Genomic DNA, 19,159 nt, shown 5'->3' with positions numbered 1-19,159 from the left:
TCGAGATCTCTCTCTCTACAAGATTTTCCAGGCAACTTGGCTATTACATTAAACAATGTATCTTTTAAATAGTCCTTTCCCAGAAAAAATGTAATTAAAACAAAGATGAATAAATATGCTAAATATGAGCCATGTTGCTACAGTTTCTGATTGTATGTTTACGCTTCTTGGCCAGATTAAAGACCAGAAAAACAGCACTTAAGGACTTATATACTTCCCCATATGTGGAATATTCCAAACTATGTACCATTTCAACATATCCTGGCAGGTTATCTAACAATGCTGCAACATCTCACGGTGTGGGATCCAGATGCTTTGTTGGTGACTCTGGAGCGAGAATGATTCTTACATTTGCCACTAGCCAAGTCCGTGGCATTTCTTTATCGAGGCCAGTAGCAAGTTACAGTTTTGCAATCTCCGGCGTGCACGTGCCTATGTCCGGGGCACACCCACGCGCACCCCGTTTTGTTCTAACCCCGTCTTCCCTTTAGGAGAAGCAGACAGGGACACTCTTCTCAGACTTCGTGGGCTAGAGTTAACATTTTCTGGGTGTGATTTTAATCTAAACTGCCAGTATTATACCCAGAAGCAAAAGGCCCATAGCATAATTCGACAACAGGTGTGGCCTTAGTTTCCTCGTCTGTAAAATGAAATCATTTCATTGGGCAATCTCTTTTGATCCTATCTAGTTCAGACATTCCTAACTACTAAAAATTGTTCAAACATAAATAACTTTTTCACAAAATAGGCGAGCAAGATTCAACCCCCATTAACAATTAACGTTCATTTCCTGGGGTCTCTTTCAACTCCAAGATTTTATTGGTACCTCAGGTGTCCGCTGTGTAAACGAATATATCTGCATTTTTTTAGAACACTGAAAACGAACAACTCATTGGAACTAAACACTTCAGCCCTTGCCCTATTCAACAAAACGTGAAAAGAAATGTAAGGTATTTATATTAACCGGTGGTAAACACGGAAGCCGTCTGCTGACAGTAATGTGTCCACACGTTCCTAGTAAAAGCAGAGCTTGGCCATAAGACCATCGGAAAATTTCTATCCTGCCTCATCCAGATCAGGAATGACCCAGAAACCTTTGGCACCCTTGAGAGTCCGATCAATACCAGCCATCCCAGGACCACCTACACCCAGAAAGTAATATAAAATAATACAGAGAATAAATAGTTTGTCTAATGGGATCAAAATTCACAAATCTTTTTGATTAAGGGAAGCAATAAAATAGCTTTAAAGGAAGAAAGATGAAGTTCAGCGTCCTGATCTACTACTTATGAGGTGTATCGTCCTGGGTAAGGTATCTAACCTCTCTATGTTTCAATTTCCTTATTAATTCACTGGGGATAATAATAACTCATTCTTTTGTTAAAGAATTTTTTCAGTTTATTCATTTATTTTGAGCGAGAGAGAGAGAACATGGGAAGGGCAGAGAGAGAGAGACAATCTCAAGCAGGCTCCGCACTATCAGCATGGAGCCCAACTCGGGGCTCAAACTCACGAACCTCAAGATCATGACCTGAGCCGAAACCAAGAGTCGGATGCTCGACCGACTGAGCCACCCAGGTGCCCCAATAATACCTCATTCTTAAGATTAATGTTCTTGCAACACAATAGGCACTCAGGAAGTAGTAGCTATTATAACAATCAATGTCTCCTTCTAGACTCTAGATCACATATTTTGCCCTACCTTATGAAGTCTTGAATTCCACTCAAGACTCTCTTCTCTCTCTCTCTTTCTCTCCCTGCCCTCCATCCCTCTCCCCCTCCCTTCCTCCCTCCTTCCCTCCTTCCCTCTCAATCCCCCTCTCACTTCCCCCGCCCCGTCCTGTTTATTTATTTTTGAGACAGAGAGAGAGCATGAACGGGGGAGGGTCAGAGAGAGAAGGAGACACAGAATCTGAAACAGGCTCGGAGCTGTCAGCACAGAGCCCAACGCGGGGCTCGAACCCACGGACCGCGAGATCATGACCCTAGCCGAAGTCGGACGCATAACCGACTGAGCCACCCGGGCGCCCCTGTTATCTTATTTTTTAATTTTAATTCCAGTGTAGTTTGTTATTTTCTTTTCAATCACTATTATGATCGCCGGTCCCTAAGCAATGTAAAAATTTATCAGAACACAAACATTTATAGAAGAAACCTACGAATGGAGAGGGCATGTATCCTAATGACTCAGTCAGATCTGATGCCTAGAACAAAGATTAAAACTTACAAAGTGTGTGTGAGAAAACATCTGCCTTTCCTCCAGCATCAAATCTTTTGTGGCAAAAGAGGTATTTATAAACCTGAATTCTACAGTTTTATTTGGAATTGCAGACTTCGGTTTTGGAAAGTTGGAAGGATGTAATAAGTGGTGAGCTTCCCAAGTGCAAGTTTCACCCAGAGGAGAAAACTACCCTCCTCTAAAATCTTGCCCTCTTTGGGGCGCCTGGGTGGCGCAGTCGGTTAAGCGTCCGACTTCAGCCAGGTCACGATCTCGCGGTCCGTGAGTTCGAGCCCCGCGTCGGGCTCTGGGCTGATGGCTCAGAGCCTGGAGCCTGTTTCCGATTCTGTGTCTCCCTCTCTCTCTGCCCCTCCCCCGTTCATGCTCTGTCTCTCTCTGTCCCAAAAATAAATAAACGTTGAAAAAAAAAAATTTTTAAATCTTGCCCTCTTCAAGGAATCTCTGTACACATCGTAGAAATCAGTTGAGTTCAGCAGAACCCTATTTTTAGAAGTAAGCATAAAAATGACACGATTTAAAAAAGGAACATGATGCAGAAACTACCTGACAACTACACTTCTCTCTTTGTGACTCTGCCATTGCTTTATAAAGAGAACGCTGGAAAGCTGGTGGGGAGATTCTATTCTAGTTCTCAGGGTGACAGATAACATCAGCCATACTTAAAACTCCAAGTAAGCCCGGGGCGCCTGGGTGGCTCGGTTGGTTGAGCGTCTGACATCGGCTCAGGTCATGATTTCACAGTTCAGGACTGTGAGCCCCACATCAGGCTCACTGCTGTCAGCCTATCAGCACAGAGCCCGCTTCTGGATCCTCTGTCCCCTTCTCTCTCTGCCCCTCCCCTGCTTGCGCTCTCCCCAAAATAAATAAATGTTAAAAAAAAAAAAACCCTCCAAGTAAGTCGGATAATCCGTAGCTAGAAAATGTTTAAATATGTCCTGAGTAAATTGCATTTTAGGATATGTATGTTGCAAATATTCTGTTCCTGGTCTGTAACTGACTGTTGACAGACTACGTCTTTTTTTTTTTTTTAATGTTTACAGCAGCTTTTTTTTTTTTTTAATTTGAGTATAGTTGACACACAATGTTACATTAGTTTCAGGTGGACAACACAGTGACTTGACAAGTTTATACTTTATGCTTTGTTCACCACAAATGTAGCTACAATGTTTCCATTACATGGCTATGACAGTATCATTGGTTTCCATTCCTTATCCTGGGCCGACTAGTCCCATGATTCAGTCGTTCCATAACTGGAAGCCTGTTTCCCCCATTCCCCTTCACCCATATTGCCCAAATCCCCAACACCCTCCCCTCTGGCAACCATCAGTTTGTGCTCTGTATTTATAGGTCTGATCCCACTTTTTGTTCGTTGATCTATTTGTTTTATTTGATTTTGTTTTTTAGATTCCACTTATGAGTGGAATCATATGATATTCCTCTTTCTCAGTCTGACTAATGTCACTTAGCAGAATACCCTCTAGGTCCATCCACGTCATCTCAAATGTCACAGTATCATCTTTTTCATGGCTGCGTAATATTCCACTGTATTTATATAGCACTTTTCCTTACGCATTCTTGTTATTGTGTTGAAACTACAGTGGGAGTGCAACTCACCTCGCTCCCCCTGTGCTGACTAAAGGTTTTTATATTTTAAGATACATTTGTCTAATCCATGGTTACAAAGATCTTTTCTTATAACAAAGATGTTTTCTTATAACAATGTTATAATTTCATCTTTTATGTTTAGGTCGATGTTCCATTTTATGTTAGTTCTGATGTGTGTTGAGTGATGAAGATAGCGGTGAATTTCTTCCTAGCAGATAGCCAGTTAGTACAACACAATTTGTTACGAAATCTGTCCATTTCTCATCGATTACTTAGCACATTTGTATACAATCAATTGGACTATACCTATTGTTCTATTTCTAAAGTCTCTACAAGGTATTTTTACAGTAAGTGTTGTAGCTTGGAGATGAAAGTTCTCCCGTGCTCCTCTTTTTCAAAATTGTTTCGGTCTCCCATCCAAGTACTAACCAGGCCCGACCCTGCTTAGCTTCCGAGATCAGATGAGATTGGGCGCGTTCAGGGTGGTATGGCCGTAGACTCAAAATTGTTTCGGGTATCATGGGGCCTTGGCATTTCTATATAAGATTTATAATCATCTTCTTAATTCCTACAAAAAATGTCTCCTGTGATTTTTGTTTGTGTTGAATCTATAGGTCAATTTTAGGAGAGTTGGCACCTCAACAAAATTGACTCTGCTGTATACAAATACAGTATATATTCCCATTTAGGGTTTTTACAAATAATTTCTCATGTTTTGTAGTTTTCAGTGTACAGATCTGGAACACATTCTACTGAATTCATCCTCCATATATCATGGGTTTTTGTGCTATCGTAAATGGTTATTTGAAATTTCATTTTTCAATTGTCTTTTTCTAGTATATAGAAATACAATTCATTTTTGTGTGTTGGCCTTGTATCCAACATTCTTGTTACATTTACTTAGGATTTGCAGTAGGGTTTTAAAATATATATATTCTATGGGGCCCCTGGGTGGCTCAGTCAGTCGAGCATCCGACTTCGGCTCAGGTCATGATCTCATGGTTCGTGAGTTGCATTGGGCTCTGTGCTGACAGCTCGGAGCTTGGAGCCTGCTTCGGATTCTGTGTCCCCCTCTCTCTCCGCCCCACCCCTGCTTGTGCTGTCTCTCTGCCTTTCAAAAATGAATAAACATAAAAAAAATTTTTTTAAATATATATATATAGTCTATCAGAGTTTCTATGTATACTATCCTGTTTTCTGTAAATAATTAGTATACTTTTTGTTTTTAACTTCATGTCTTTTGTTTTTCTTGCCTTATTGCACTGCTTAGGACATAAGTGCAATATCCGGTAGAAATAGTGAGGGTACACATATTCCCATAGAATGAGGGAAAGCATTCAGTCTTTCAAGATTAGGCAAGATGTTAGCTAAAGGGTCAGGGTTAGGGGCACCTGGGTGGTTCAGTTGGTTAAGCATCTGACTTCAGCTCAGGTCAGGATCCCACAGTTCATGAGTTCAATCCCCGCATCGGGCTCTGTGCTGACAGCTCAGAGCCTGGAGCCTGCTTCAGATTCTGTGTCTCCCTCTGCCTCTGCCCCTCCCCTGCTCACACTCTGTCTCTCTCTCTCTCTCCAAAAATAAATATTTAAAAAATTATTTTTAAAAATAAAGGAGTTGGGGTGGGGCGTTTTGTGTTTTATCTTATTTTGTTTTATATGCTTTTTATCTTGTTGAGGAACATTCTTTCTCTTCCTACATAACTGAGAGTATTTATCATGAATGTGTGCTGAACTTTGTGAAATGCTTTTTCTGCGCCTTTTCTGAACATAATGAGTTTTTACTCTTTGATTAGTTTCATATGGTAGACTGCATTGATTTTTTTATTCTGGTAAAATACATGTAACATAGAATTTACCATTTTGAACATTTTTTAAAAATAGGCTTCTCACCCAGGGCGGAGCCCAACATGGGGCCCAAACTCACAACCCTGAGATCAAGACCTGAGCTGAAATCAAGAGCCACCCCGGCGCCCCCCAGTTTGAATATTTTTAATGTACAATTTAGTGACATTGAGTATATTCACATTGCTGTTCAACCATCACAATCATTCACATTCCGAGCTTTTTCATCTTCACGAGCCAGAATTCTGTGCCCATTAAGCATTAACTCCCCACTCTTCCTCTACCTAATCCCTAGCAACCACTATTCTACTTCCTGTCTCTATGACTTCAACTGTTGTAGGCACCTCATACGTAGATTCATAAAACAATTATCCTTTGTGCCTGGCTCGTTTCACGTAGCATAAGGTCTTCAAAGTTCAATCCATTTTGTGGCATGTGTCAAAACTCCCTTCCCTTTTTAAAGCCAACTAATATTCCATTGTATGTAAATGCCATATTTTGTTTATCCATTCATCCACTGATAAACATTTGCATTGTTTACACCTCTGGCTGTTGTGAATAACGTTACTCTGAACATGCGTGCACACATATCTGTTCACATCCTTGCTTTCAGATCTTTTGGGTGTATACCCAGAAGGGAAATTGCTTGATCATATGGTAATTCCATTTTTAATACCATCAACATTGGTATTGGTATTTTCAATACCATCAACAGTGCACAAGGATTCTAATGTCACCACATCCCCACCAACACTTGGTTTCCTTCCTATTTGTATGATAATAGCCATCCTAATGGGTGAGAAGTGGTATCTCATAGCTTTGATTTGCATTTCCCTGGTGATTAGCATTTCTTCATGGACTTTTTGGCCATCTGCATATTTTCTTTGGAGAAATGACTGCTCAAGTCCTTTGCCCACTTATAAATTGGGTTCTTTGGCTTTTTGCTGTTTAATTGTAAGACTTCTTTATATTGACCTTAATCCCTTATCGGACATACGATTTGTGAATACTTTCTTTTATTCCACAAGTTGTCTTTTCACTCTGTTGATAATGTCCTTGGTTTCACAAACGTTTTCATTTTGATGAAGTCCAATTTATCTATGTTTTGTTCTGTTACCTATCCTTTTGGTGTCCTATCCAAGAAATCATTGCCAAATCCAATGTCATAAAGCATTTCCTTATATTTTCTTCAAAGAGTTCTTTTTTTTTAAATTTTTTTTAATGTTTATTTATTTATTTTGAGAGAGAGAGACAGAGCATGAGCAGGGGAGGAGCAGAGAGAGAGACACAGAATCCGAAACAGGCTCCAGGCTCCGAGCTGTCAGCACAGAGCCCGACGCGGGGCTCGAACCCACGGACTGTGAGATCATGACCTGAGCCCAAGCCAGGCGCTCAGCCGACTGAGCCACCCAGGCGCCCCTTCAAAGAGTTCTATAGTTTTAGCTGTTAAAAATTTAGTTCTTCAGTCCGTTGTGAGTTAATTTTTGTATATGATTTAAAGTAAGGGTCCAAATTCACCTTTTTCATATGGATAACCAATTTCCCCATCAGGATTTGTTGAAACAATTGTCCTTTCCCCACTGAGTGGTCTTGAAATTTTTGTCAGAATATTTCTGGGCTCTTCCTTTTATACCCGTGGCCTGTATACATTGTTTTGACTATTGTGACCGTGTAGTATATTTTTTTGATGCTATTTTAAGTGAAACTGCTTTTCAATTTCCTTTTCAGGTTACTCGTTGATAGCACATAGAAATGCCACCGGTTTAGGAGTTTTTTGGTTGTTGTTTGTTTTCTACATTTTATCCTCGGTTTTTCTGAAATTGTTTATTAGTTCTAAGGGTTTTTCTATGTGGAATCATTAGGGTTTTCTTCATAGAAGATAGTGTCACCTGTGAACAGAGATCATTTGACTTCTTCATTTCCAATTTAGATACCTTTTATTTCTTTCTTTTGCTCTGGCTAGAACTTCTTTTTTTTTTTTTAATTTTTTTTTTCAACGTTTATTTATTTTTGGGACAGAGAGAGACAGAGCATGAACGGGGGAGGGGCAGAGAGAGAGAGAGACACAGAATCGGAAACAGGCTCCAGGCTCCGAGCCATCAGCCCAGAGCCCGACGCGGGGCTCGAACTCCCGGACCGCGAGATCGTGACCTGGCTGAAGTCAGACGCTTAACCGACTGCGCCACCCAGGCGCCCCTCTGGGTAGAACTTCTAACGCAGTGTTGACAAGAAGTTGTGGGAGCAAGCATCCCGGGGTCGTTCCTGATCTTAGAGGAGAAGCTTTTAGTGTTTTTTATATATGGCCTTTATTATGTTGAGGGTTTTTTTTTTCATCTATTCCTAGCTTGTTGAGTTTTTTCATTATAAAAGGATGTTGAATTTTGTCAAATGCTTTTTCTGCATTGATTGCGATGATCACCTTGGGGGGGGGGTTTCCCCCCTTCATTCTGTTAATGTGGCGTATCACATTGATTGATTTTTATATGCTGAACCATACTCACATTCCAGAAATAAATACCACTTGGTCATGTTGTATAATCCTTTAAATGTGCTGTTGAATTTGGTTTGCTAGTATTTCGTTAAGGATTTTTGCATCAATATTCAGAAGGGATATTGGTCTCTGGTTTTTTTTTTTTATGGTGTACTTATCTGGGTTTAATATCAGCATAAGGCTGATATTGAAATTTTTGGAAACTTTTGAGAGGATTTTGGTGTTAATTCTTCTTTAAATATTTGGTAGAATGCACTGATTCATGTCTTTACTAGTTATAGACCAATTCATATTTTTTATTTCTTTATGACTTGGTCTCAGTGGGTTGCATGCTTCTAGAAATGTGTCCATTTCATCTACGTCATCCAATTTGTCGGCATACATTTGCTTATAATACTCTCTTATAATCCTTTTTATTTCTGTAAAATCAATAGTAATTTTCTCACTCTCTGATTTTAGTTAATTTGAGTCTTCTCTCCTTTGTTCTGTGTCATTTTAGCTAGAAGTTTGTCAATATTGTTGGTCTTTTCAAAGAACGAACTATTGGTTTTATTTTTGTTGTTTCTCTATTTACTATTTTCTGTATCGCTGCTCTAAATTTCATTATTTCCTTCCTTAGTTGTCCTTTTCCTAGTTCCTTGAAGTACGAAGTTAGGCTACTGATTTGAGAACTTTCTTCTTTGTAACGTTAGCATTTACAGTTATAATTTTTTTTTTCTGGAAACTGTTTTCACTACATCTCATGAGTTTGGGTATGTTGTGTTCTCACTTTCATTGTTCTCAATATATTTTCTAATTTAACTTGTGATTTCTTCTTGGACCCATTGGTAGTTTAAAAGTTAAATTGATTCTTTTTCCAATGAAAAACTAACCTAGAATTCCTGGGGTAAATTCCAGTTGGCTATGATACATTATCTTTATATATAGCTAGATTCTATTTGATAATATCTTACAAGAATTTTTGTACCTATATTGTTATGGGGCTTCCCTTATTATAATGTTTCTCGGGGGTTTTTTCTTTGTTACTTCTATGGTTTTGTTTCCTTTTTTAAATTTTTTTAATGTTTAATTATTTTTGAGAGAGAGAGAGAGACACAGAGCGTGAGTGGGGGAAATACAAAGAGAGAGGGAGACACAGAATCTGAAGCAGGCTCCAGGCTCCTAGCTGTCAGCACAGAGCCCAACGTGGGGCTCAAACTCACGGACCGTGAGGTCATGACCTGAGCTGAAGTTGGACACTTAACCGACCAAGCCGATTGTTTTTTTCAATCGAGGTATAATTGACATACAATAAGTGTACATATCTGAATTCTTAAAAATGGTACATTTTGATATATGTATATATTTGTGAAACCATCACCACAATCATGGCCATGACTATGTCTATTACCTGCAAATGCGTCCATGTTTACTTCTGTGGTCCCACCTTTTGCCTTTCCCTGGTCCCTCTCATCCTCAAGCTACAACTGATCTGTTTTCTCTTACTGTAGATTAGTTTGCATTTTTTTAAATTTTTTTTTTCAACGTTTATTTATTTTTGGGACAGAGAGAGACAGAGCATGAACGGGGGAGGGGCAGAGAGAGGGAGACACAGAATCGGAAACAGGCTCCAGGCTCTGAGCCATCAGCCCAGAGCCCGACGCGGGGCTCGAACTCACGGACCGCGAGATCGTGACCTGGCTGAAGTCGGACGCTTAACCGACTGCGCCACCCAGGCGCCCCTTGTTTGCATTTTTTATAATGTCATATGAATTCATAAAATATATCCTTCATAATGTCACATAAATTCGTAAAATGTGTACTTTTTGTGTGGCTGCTTTTACTCAATATGCGTATTTCTTCCTCCCTATTATTGCAGGCATTGATAATATATTTCTTTTTAGAGCCAAATAATATTCAATTGTATTGATACAGCACAAGCTGTATGTCCATTCCATGTTCACGGACAATTGCACTGTTTCCAGCTTCTGACTGTTAAAAATAACAATGTCTTGAACATCAGTGTACGTGTTTTTGTGTGGATACATGTTTGTTTCTCTTGGGTTGGAATAGCTAGATAATAGGTATGTGTACGATTACTTTTAAACAAACTGCCAAACAATTCTCCAAAGTGGTTGCCTCATTTTACATTTCCACAGGCAGTATTCGAGAATGTCAGTTTCTCTACCTCTTCCACCACTTGGTATGGTTGGTCCACCACGCTAAGGCACGTGCAGTGATCACGCATTTGGGTTTTAATTTGCATTTCCCCAGTGAATAATGATATTGAGTGCTTTTCATGTGCTTGCCATCTGTTTCTCTTCCTTAGTGATGTGTCTATTCAAATATTTGATTCTTTTTTAAAATTATATCGCTCATGGCGCACGTGGGTGCCTCGGGCGGTTAAGCCTCCAACTTCGGCTCAGGTCATGATCTCCCAGTTGGTGAGTTCGAGCCCCGCATCGGACTCTGTGCTGACAGCTCGGAGCCCGGCGCCTGCTCCCGATTCTGTGCTTCTCACTCTGTCTGCCCCTTCCCCACTCACACTCTTTCTCTCTCTCTCTCTCAAAAATAAACATTAAAAAAATTTTTTCTAATAAGATTGCTCATTTTCTTATTAGTGAATTTTGAAAGTTCTTTGTATATTCTGAATACAAGTATTCAGCCAAAGACTCCAGGAGACCACCAATGAAGGTCTGGAGAGTTTGTTTTCCGTATGGTTCCCTCTTCTCCAGCACTCTGCCTTGCTAATTAGTCAGAGCAGTACCAGAGTCTGTATCATCGCCCGAAGTATATGTTTGTTTTTTATCCCTTTTCTCTATCACCACCTCATCTGCGAGGTAAAGAGGGTCAGCTACAACTTTAATCTTCTGTACGTTCCAGAATTTCCATTAGTCCATGGGGTCTTTGTATGATAACCAAGTAATTTCACTGGTATCCCCTTGCCTCCTCCTTCCTCACCCGATCCCCCTTAGAGTTATTTTCCCACTTTTGTACATAAATACAGTTTCCCAATGCATTCATATGTATGGTGTAAGAGTTTTCTGCGGCTGTACGATTAGACATCAGGTGTCTCTTCTTTTCCCCTTTGCCTTACTTTTTATCTGCAGTGAGCGATTCAACTCTCATAACTTCTATTTTGGTTTCAACGGATAATTTGCTATACATTTCATCATAGTTTATAATTGTGAACTTTCAGTTATTCCTAATCTTCGCATGAAATATTTCTTGACGCATAGGTTGTCGACTGCTTTTTGTCAAGACATCTTCTTTTACAGAATGTTTTCTCATCTGAAATCCCACATCACTTGCTGATGTCTCTTATTCTGAGACACTCATTTTCGACTTGTTCACCAAGTAAAGTAAAAAAAAGTATGTGTTTATCGTTTCTAAGCCCCCTTTTCCAATGGGTAAGTACTTCACTTACCTTCTGCTTATAAAGTCTCAATGGAGTCCTTAATAAATGGTGGCATTGATAATAATATGCACTCTGCGGGTGGAAACCAGAAATAACAAATAGAAAGGAAATAACTTAGCTTCATTCCTTAGAACATGGCTTAGTTCATAGTAAGGACTCAATAAATGTTATCAAACTGCATTTTTTAAGTTTACTTATTTTGAGAGAGAGAGAGAGAACAGGAAGGGGCAGAGAGAGAGGAAGAGAGAGGATCCCACACAGGCTCTGTCCTGTCAGCACAGAGCCTAATGCAGGGCTCGATCTCATGAACCATGAGATCATGACCTGAGCTGAAATCAAGAGTTAGACACTTAACCGACTGAGCCACCCAGGGGCCCCTCAAACTGTTGTTTTTTTTTTTCAAACTGGTTTTTTTTTTATTATGACTAGTAGTATGCTAATCCATAATGTTTCCCTTATTCTTTATTTTTATTTCCAATTCACTTTTGTGCCATGCTATGGAAAAAGTCAAACAGATCTGCATTTGAAGTTGGATTTGGTATTTGCTTTCTCTCACTGAGCTTCAAAATGGGATTAAAACATGCATTATAAGATGTTTGCACGAGGCTCATGACATAGTAGGCATTCATTTTATACGTAAATTTCCTCCCCAAAAAAGTCAATTTTTCTTTTTCCTTTTTTTGTGTTTATTTGTTTATGTTTTTGAGAGAGAGAGACAGCACAACTGGAGGAGGGATAGAGAGGGAGAGAGAGAGAACCTCAAGCAAGCTCTGCACCATTGGCACACAGCCCATCATAGGGCTGGAACTCACGAGCCCCGAGATCATGACCTGAGCAGAAATCAAGAGTCTGACACTCAACCAACTGAGCACCGAAGAACCTCCAAAAAGTCCATTTTTCTTGTATCTTTTTTTCCATCTTTCTTTAAGAACAAGTAAACATAAATTCCACTGTGTGGTCCTCATTCTTTTTTCCCCACGATTTCGACTTTTTCGGTGCCTCATCTTCCTTTCTTTGCACCTTCAACTTTAAGTAGGTGAATAAGGGATGAGTAAACTAAATCGGCACTCATGATTTCGTTTATTTTCACAATTGCTACTTGTAATGTATTCAGTGAGATGAAAATAAACAAAAGCCATAAGTGGCTTTAAAATGTCTATAGCAAAAAAAAAAAAAAAAAAAGAGGTTAGAGTGGGAGAGAGCCAAAGCATAATAGACTCTTAAAAACTGAGAACAAACTGAGGGTTGATGGGGGGTGGGAGGGAAGGGAGGGTGGGTGATGGGTATTGAGGGCACCTTTTGGGATGAGCACTGGGTGTTGTATGGAAACCAATTTGACAATAAATTTCATATATTGAAAAAAAATAAAATGTCTATAGCAATATAAGGAATGAAATTTCAAGTGGTTTGCTATTCCAAGCTATTTTGCGTTTTAGCCAATAGCAGCACATTCCCCCCAAATGTGTTTCGGCTAACACTAACTTGAGAGGGTTTTAATAAACATTCTGCAAAAAAAAATTCCATGAGCAGATACATGAGGGAAAATGCTGGATCATATGGCAAGAGAGGGACTTATCAGAGCCTTGAATATAATATTTATGAATCTCTTAGAAGAAAACATAACAGGGGCGCCTGCGTGGCTCAGTCGGTTAAGCGTCCGACTTCAGCTCAGGTCATGATCTCGCGGTCCGTGAGTTCAAGCCCCGCGTTTTCGAGCCGAGGCTGTTTCGGATTCTGTGTCTCCCTCTCTCTCTGACCCTCCCCCATTCATGCTCTGTCTCTCTCTGTCTCAAAAATAAATAAACATTAAAAAAATATTTTTAATAAAAAAAATTTTTAAAAAGAAGAAGAAAACATAACATGCAGAATTTCTAAAGTTACTTGACCTCGAGATTCTTTGCTTTAGGTATATTATGCAGTACTGTCCCTCATCAGAACAACAGACCTTTTATGTAAGGGAATGACAGAGGTTAATTTTAAGAAGATAGCTCTATCATGGTGAGGGTGACTGGTAGCACAGAGAGTTTGATTTGTAGATCAGTGAGGGGGTGATCATAACCGCCTGGACCAATCATGGCCTGAACTTAAGTAATGACACAAGGATAGAGCAACTGGGCGATTCTTCACATGTGGTAAAAGTAAAAGATGATGGAAGAGAAAGTGTTAAAATATTTCCAGGTCTTCAGTTTGAACCAATAGCCAGATAGTGATATCATTAACAAGAAAAGGAAATAAAGGAGAAATGACTAAGTGGGAAAAGATAAGTAAATAATGAGCGACTCCCAAAACTATGTGGGCAACCCCAACCTGTATTCCAAGTCCAGAGTCATATTTTCAACTGTCCTTCTGATAACCTACAAGCAGTGTAGCATGTTAGAAGCCAACCTCATCCACACAGGGGAATAGTCAATTCCTTCAGGGGTCCTACATATTAAAGGCATTATCTTCATCCTACTTACGTAACCAACCGACTTCATCCAAATAGGGAATATTCTATTCCTTCAAGGGTCCTGTGTATACTCTAGTGTCTTAAGTCTCTGGGGGCCATTCTTTCCTGGAATAAGAGGCTACAGGTTCTGATTGTTCTAGGAAGTCCTAGGTCCTAGATACCTCTTGGAAGAAGTCTCCCTCTCCTGGTGACTGTCCAACACAGATCCATGTTACCTTATAGTCATCACAGAACTTCCTACAAAAAAACATTCTCAGGGGGTGCCTGGGGGTGGCTCAGTCGGTTGAGCATCTGACTCTCGATTTTGGCCCAGGTCATGATCTCACGGTCATGAGATCAAGCCCCGCATTGGGCTCCACTCTGTGCGCGGAGCCTGCTTAAGATTCGCTTTCCCTCTCCCCCTGCCCCTGCTGCTCTCTCGGTCTCTCTATCTTCCAAAAAAAAAAAAAAGACTAAAAAAAACGATCTCTCAGTACATCAAAACTCTTAAACATGAGTTGAAATCTAGTTGGAGCCAGTTGTGAGCCTGTGCTCGCCATCTTGGAAAACATGACTCACTAGTCAAAGTTATTCTACCCTTCTGAGCCTAAGACTGCTTGGAAATCAGCAAGTTATACCCTCCCAACAAGATTAAAAGATCTCTCTACCCAGGCAAGGACTTCCAAGTAGGCAGTTCCCCGAACCCCAGAACTAATATCTGTACACCATGAGCTCTGGAATATCCTCTGATAAAGTGGATCCTCTCTTAGGAAGCTCAGGTACCTTTAGAAGTTCCATGAGTAAATTGAAAGAGTCTTGGAATTCCTGGAATAACTTAAAAAATTAAAATATGTGTAGATAGTGTATAGTTTTCTCAGAAGAAAGTCCATAGTTTTCATCAAATTCTCATGAGAAACCATGAAGCTTGTAAGACTGATATTTATGGGGCACCTGGGTGGCTCAGTCAGTAAGTATCTGACTCTTGGTTGCGGCTCAGGTCATGATCTCATGGTCCATGGGATTAAGCCCCATATCAGGCTCTGCCCTGACTGTGCAGAGCCTGCTTGGGATTCTTAAAAAAAATTTTTAACGTTTATTTATTTTTGAGACAGAGAGAGAGAGAGAGCATGAACAGGGGAGGGTCAGAGAAAGAGGGAGACACAGAATCTGAAACAGGCTCCAGGCTCTGAGCCATCAGCACAGAGCCCGACGCAGGGCTCGAACCCACAGACCGCGAGATCATGACCTGAGCCGAAGTCGGACGCTTAACCGACTGAGCCACCCAGGCGCCCCTGCTTGGGATTCTTTTTCTCTCCCTCTCTCTGCCCCTCCCCAGCTCGCACTGTCTCTGTCTCTCTCAAAATAAATAAATAAACATAGAAAAAAAGACTTATATTTATGAAAGCTAGGTAGCTGAAATACCACACCTTTGTATGAAACTAAAATACTTTCAAAATAAAACTTGATAAATCTTAGCTTAGAGATTACAGATTTTGCTTGTTCCTGAGTATGAGGTACAGGAGCCGTATTACAAAGATCCCAAATTTTCCTTTCAGTTAACAGCGCGTCAATATTTTCTTCAATAGAAATCAGAACCAACTCTCCAGAATACTATTTCAAGGCACTACTTTTCTTTTGTCTTTAGATCCTTTTCATCTAAAATCGGTGTTGGGTGGGGCCCCTGGGTGGCATAGTCAGTTAAGCGTCCAACTCACGATCTCGGCTCAGGGCATGGTCTCACGGTTCGTGAGCTCGAGCCCCACATCAGGCTCTGTACTGACAGCGTGGAGCCTGCTTGGGATTTCGTCTCTCCCTCTCTCTCTCTCTGCCCCTCCCCTGCTTGTGCTCTCTCTCAAAATAAATAAGTAAACTTAAAAAAAATTGTTTTTAATTGGTATTAGGTAAGCATGGTATCACAATGTCCTCTGATTGCTCTGAAATTGAGGACTTCCCCGCTTACTAGTGCAGTGCTCAATAAATACTTGTTGAATGATTAACAGTTTATAAACTTCTTCCATTTCCCTGTTACTTTTGATAGTTTACTCTCTCGCACTGGTGATTCTCACCATTTTTTCTACCCTAAAATACTTCCAAACACGATATGCTTCTGTAGTGAATTTATTACTGCAGCAGTGTATACATTTGTGATCGGGATTCATGGATCGACACATGCATCGATTATGGGAAATCAGAATTTCCAAAAGGTTACGTGTAATTCTCAGTGGCTTTGTCGTGCCCTCTTGGAGGCTCATGTCTCCCAGAAACACATCCTACTGAAAACACCCTCAATTTTCTTTAATAAGTTTCTTGTTCACATACTACATTATTCCAAAGGCTTGAGATTTGGTTTCCTTTTTGAGATATTATAGGAATCAGAATCATGACCTACCTTGTTACATGTGTCACGTATAGAAGAGCACGTTGTCTTTTCCTGTTGCTCGCTAAGAAAACTTGTGCTTTGCCTTATGCCTCGTTCTGGCCCTCTTAGACTCGAACCTAGAATAAAACCTTTGTTTTGAGAAGGCACGCATCATTTTTGGTAGCTATTCAGGAGACGTCTTGTCTTTTTAAAATTATTTCCTGTAAACAGTGCGGAGGTTCCTCAAAAAATTAAAAATAGAACTACCCTACGACCCAGCAATAGCACTGCTAGGAAGTTACCCAAGGGATACAGGAGTGCTGATGCATAGGGGCACTTGTACCCCAATGTTTATAGCAGCGCTCTCAACAATAGCCAAATCATGGAAAGAGCCTAAATGTCCATCAACTGACGAATGGATAAAGAAGATGTGGTTTATATACACAATGGAATACTACTTGGCAACGAGAAAGAATGAAATCTGGCCATTTGCAGCAACGTGGATGGAACTGGAGGGTATTATGCTAAGTGAAATAAGTCAGGCAGAGAAAGACAGATACCATATGTTTTCACTCATGCGTGGATCTTGAGAAACTTAACAGAAGACCATGGGGGAGGGGAAGGGGAAAAAATAGTTACAAACAGAGAGGGAGGGAGGCAAACCATAAAAGACTCTTGGGTCCTGAGAACAAACTGAGGGTTGATGAGGGGGTGGAGGAGAGGGGAAAGTGGGCGATGGGCACTGAGGGGGGCACCTGTTGGGATGAGCACTGGGTGTTGCATGGAAACCGATTTGACAAGAAATTATATTTAATTAAAAAAATAAAACAAGGGGCGCCTGGGTGGCGCAGTCGGTTAAGCGTCCGACTTCAGCCAGGTCACGATGTCGCGGTCCGTGAGTTCGAGCCCCGCGTCGGGCTCTGGGCTGACGGCTCAGAGCCTGGAGCCTGTTTCCGATTCTGTGTCTCCCTCTCTCTCTGCCCCTCCCCCGTTCATGCCCTGTCTCTCTCTGTCCCCAAAAAAATAAATAAACGTTGAAAAAAAATTAAAAAAAAATAAAACAAAATAAAAAATAAAACAAAATTATTTCCCATTCAGCTCTGCCTTCCTCTGCTAAGGTAATCCCTGAATGTTCAGCTAACACAGAGTAATGCCATCCTCTCAACTATACCAAGGTGAATTTCCATTTGCTTCCTAGTGGAGTATCGTTATCATCACCACTACTGCTATTATTATTAATCTCAGCACATAATGCAACACTTGAAATGTTTGTCAGTCTCGAGACACTATTTGCGATGGAGAGGAGAGCAAGCCAGGAGAGAACTCCCCAACCAGAGCCCTAGCCTGGAAGGGCCATGGCCTTTTAGCTTCAGTTTACAATGACTCAGATTCTCAAGCATTCCACACATGACATCTATTTCTCGTCTTCTCTGAAATAAACAATGTATGTTTCAAAGAGAGCTCCTCTAGCCCCCACACTCAGCTTTGAAGGGTATAGTAATCAAATGTGGATAAAAGACAGAAAGAACTAGGGGGAATTGTTTGTTTCCATATAAATAATTGCCTCTCTGAGCACAACTAGAATGTTTCATGGCTTTGTTTTGTCTTCTATCTGCCTCCTATAGCCGAAATGGGAGGAGAAGACAAAATCTTTGAGGGCCGTTGCTGGCTGGCTGAATGACAGGCCAACAGCACATGTCCCGATTATTGAAGGTGAACAGATGGGGTGTTCGTGATCATCCAGGGTGGGCTCCACATCCGCGACCTGGGAACATTAAAACCTACAGGTAGAAAAATAGAAGCTGTCTTTGGGAAACCAAAATAGAATGGATTTTTGCTCTGTTTCTAATCGGTGCTGAAATCCAAGGTACTGAGACAAAATTAGACCCCTGAAATGAGTCTCTTTTTAGGCACCAGTCGTGTTTTCACAAACTGTCTCTTTGAATGGGTGTCATCTATGAAGTGTGACATTTTGTTTTGGGGAGTCAACTGTGATGCTGTAGTTGTCACTTACTCTTTATTCCTAATGAAATGAAACAGATGCCAGGCATGTGATCGCTTATTCGACACTCATATTTGCATCATGATGATATTTTGTGTCTCGCCACCCAACACATACCCCAAATACAATACAGTTATGTAGCCATAGGTAATAGACTGTGTAACTTCGCTTTAATGCTGTCTTCTAGGTAGTAACAGGCAGATCTATCTGGGATCACATTCAACAGTCTCCTGACTATTGTTCCGAAGTAGCATCTTCTTTGGAAGCGTGAACATCGAAATACCTTATAGAAAGTACCAGTGCAGCAAAGGCAACAGCTGGATGTTGGGGCAGGGAGAACGGTAGACTTGGAGTTCCTGTGTCAGAGTGAAGGGTGTTCAAATCCATACTCTGTCACTCTCCAGCTATGCAAATTTAGACCACTTGCCAAATCTTCTTGAGCCTTAGTTACCTCCTCCATTAAAAAATACCAATCTTGGGGCGCCTGGGTGGCGCAGTCGGTTAAGCGTCCGACTTCAGCCAGGTCACGATCTCGCGGTCCGTGAGTTCGAGCCCCGTGTCGGGCTCTGGGCTGATGGCTCGGAGCCTGGAGCCTGTTTCCGATTCTGTGTCTCCCTCTCTCTCTGCCCCTCCCCCGTTCATGCTCTGTCTCTCTCTGTCCCCCAAAAAATAAATAAACGTTAAAAAAAATTAAAAAAAAAATACCAATCTTGTGAGAATAAAGCAACATAATGTACATAAAGCGCCTAATACCGTTTCTGACACATAATAGAAACACAAAGGGGATACGTCCCCTC

General features: G+C 40.8%; 1 protein-coding gene across 1 annotated transcript in view; it reads right to left on the bottom strand.

Moving 5' to 3' along the window:
- AGTR2 (angiotensin II receptor type 2) overlaps positions 1–16,471 on the bottom strand; it is a 39,451-nt gene extending 22,980 nt beyond the window's left edge. Inside the window, exons 1-2 of the mRNA XM_047081978.1 lie at positions 16,391–16,471; positions 11,583–11,645 (exon numbers count right to left, since the gene is read on the bottom strand). The gene's annotated coding sequence lies outside the window, so the exon portion shown is untranslated. The remainder of the gene's footprint in view (positions 1–11,582; positions 11,646–16,390) is intronic.
- Positions 16,472–19,159: the final 2,688 nt, after the last annotated feature.

The sequence above is a fragment of the Lynx rufus genome, unplaced genomic scaffold (assembly GCF_022079265.1).
Source record: "Lynx rufus isolate CCGP_SWC_20201006 ecotype Redwood Valley unplaced genomic scaffold, mLynRuf1.p SCAF_19, whole genome shotgun sequence".
NCBI classification, from domain to species: domain Eukaryota; kingdom Metazoa; phylum Chordata; class Mammalia; order Carnivora; family Felidae; genus Lynx; species Lynx rufus.
Note: the sequence above shows the minus strand (reverse complement) of the source record. Positions and strands in the feature narration are given on the sequence as shown.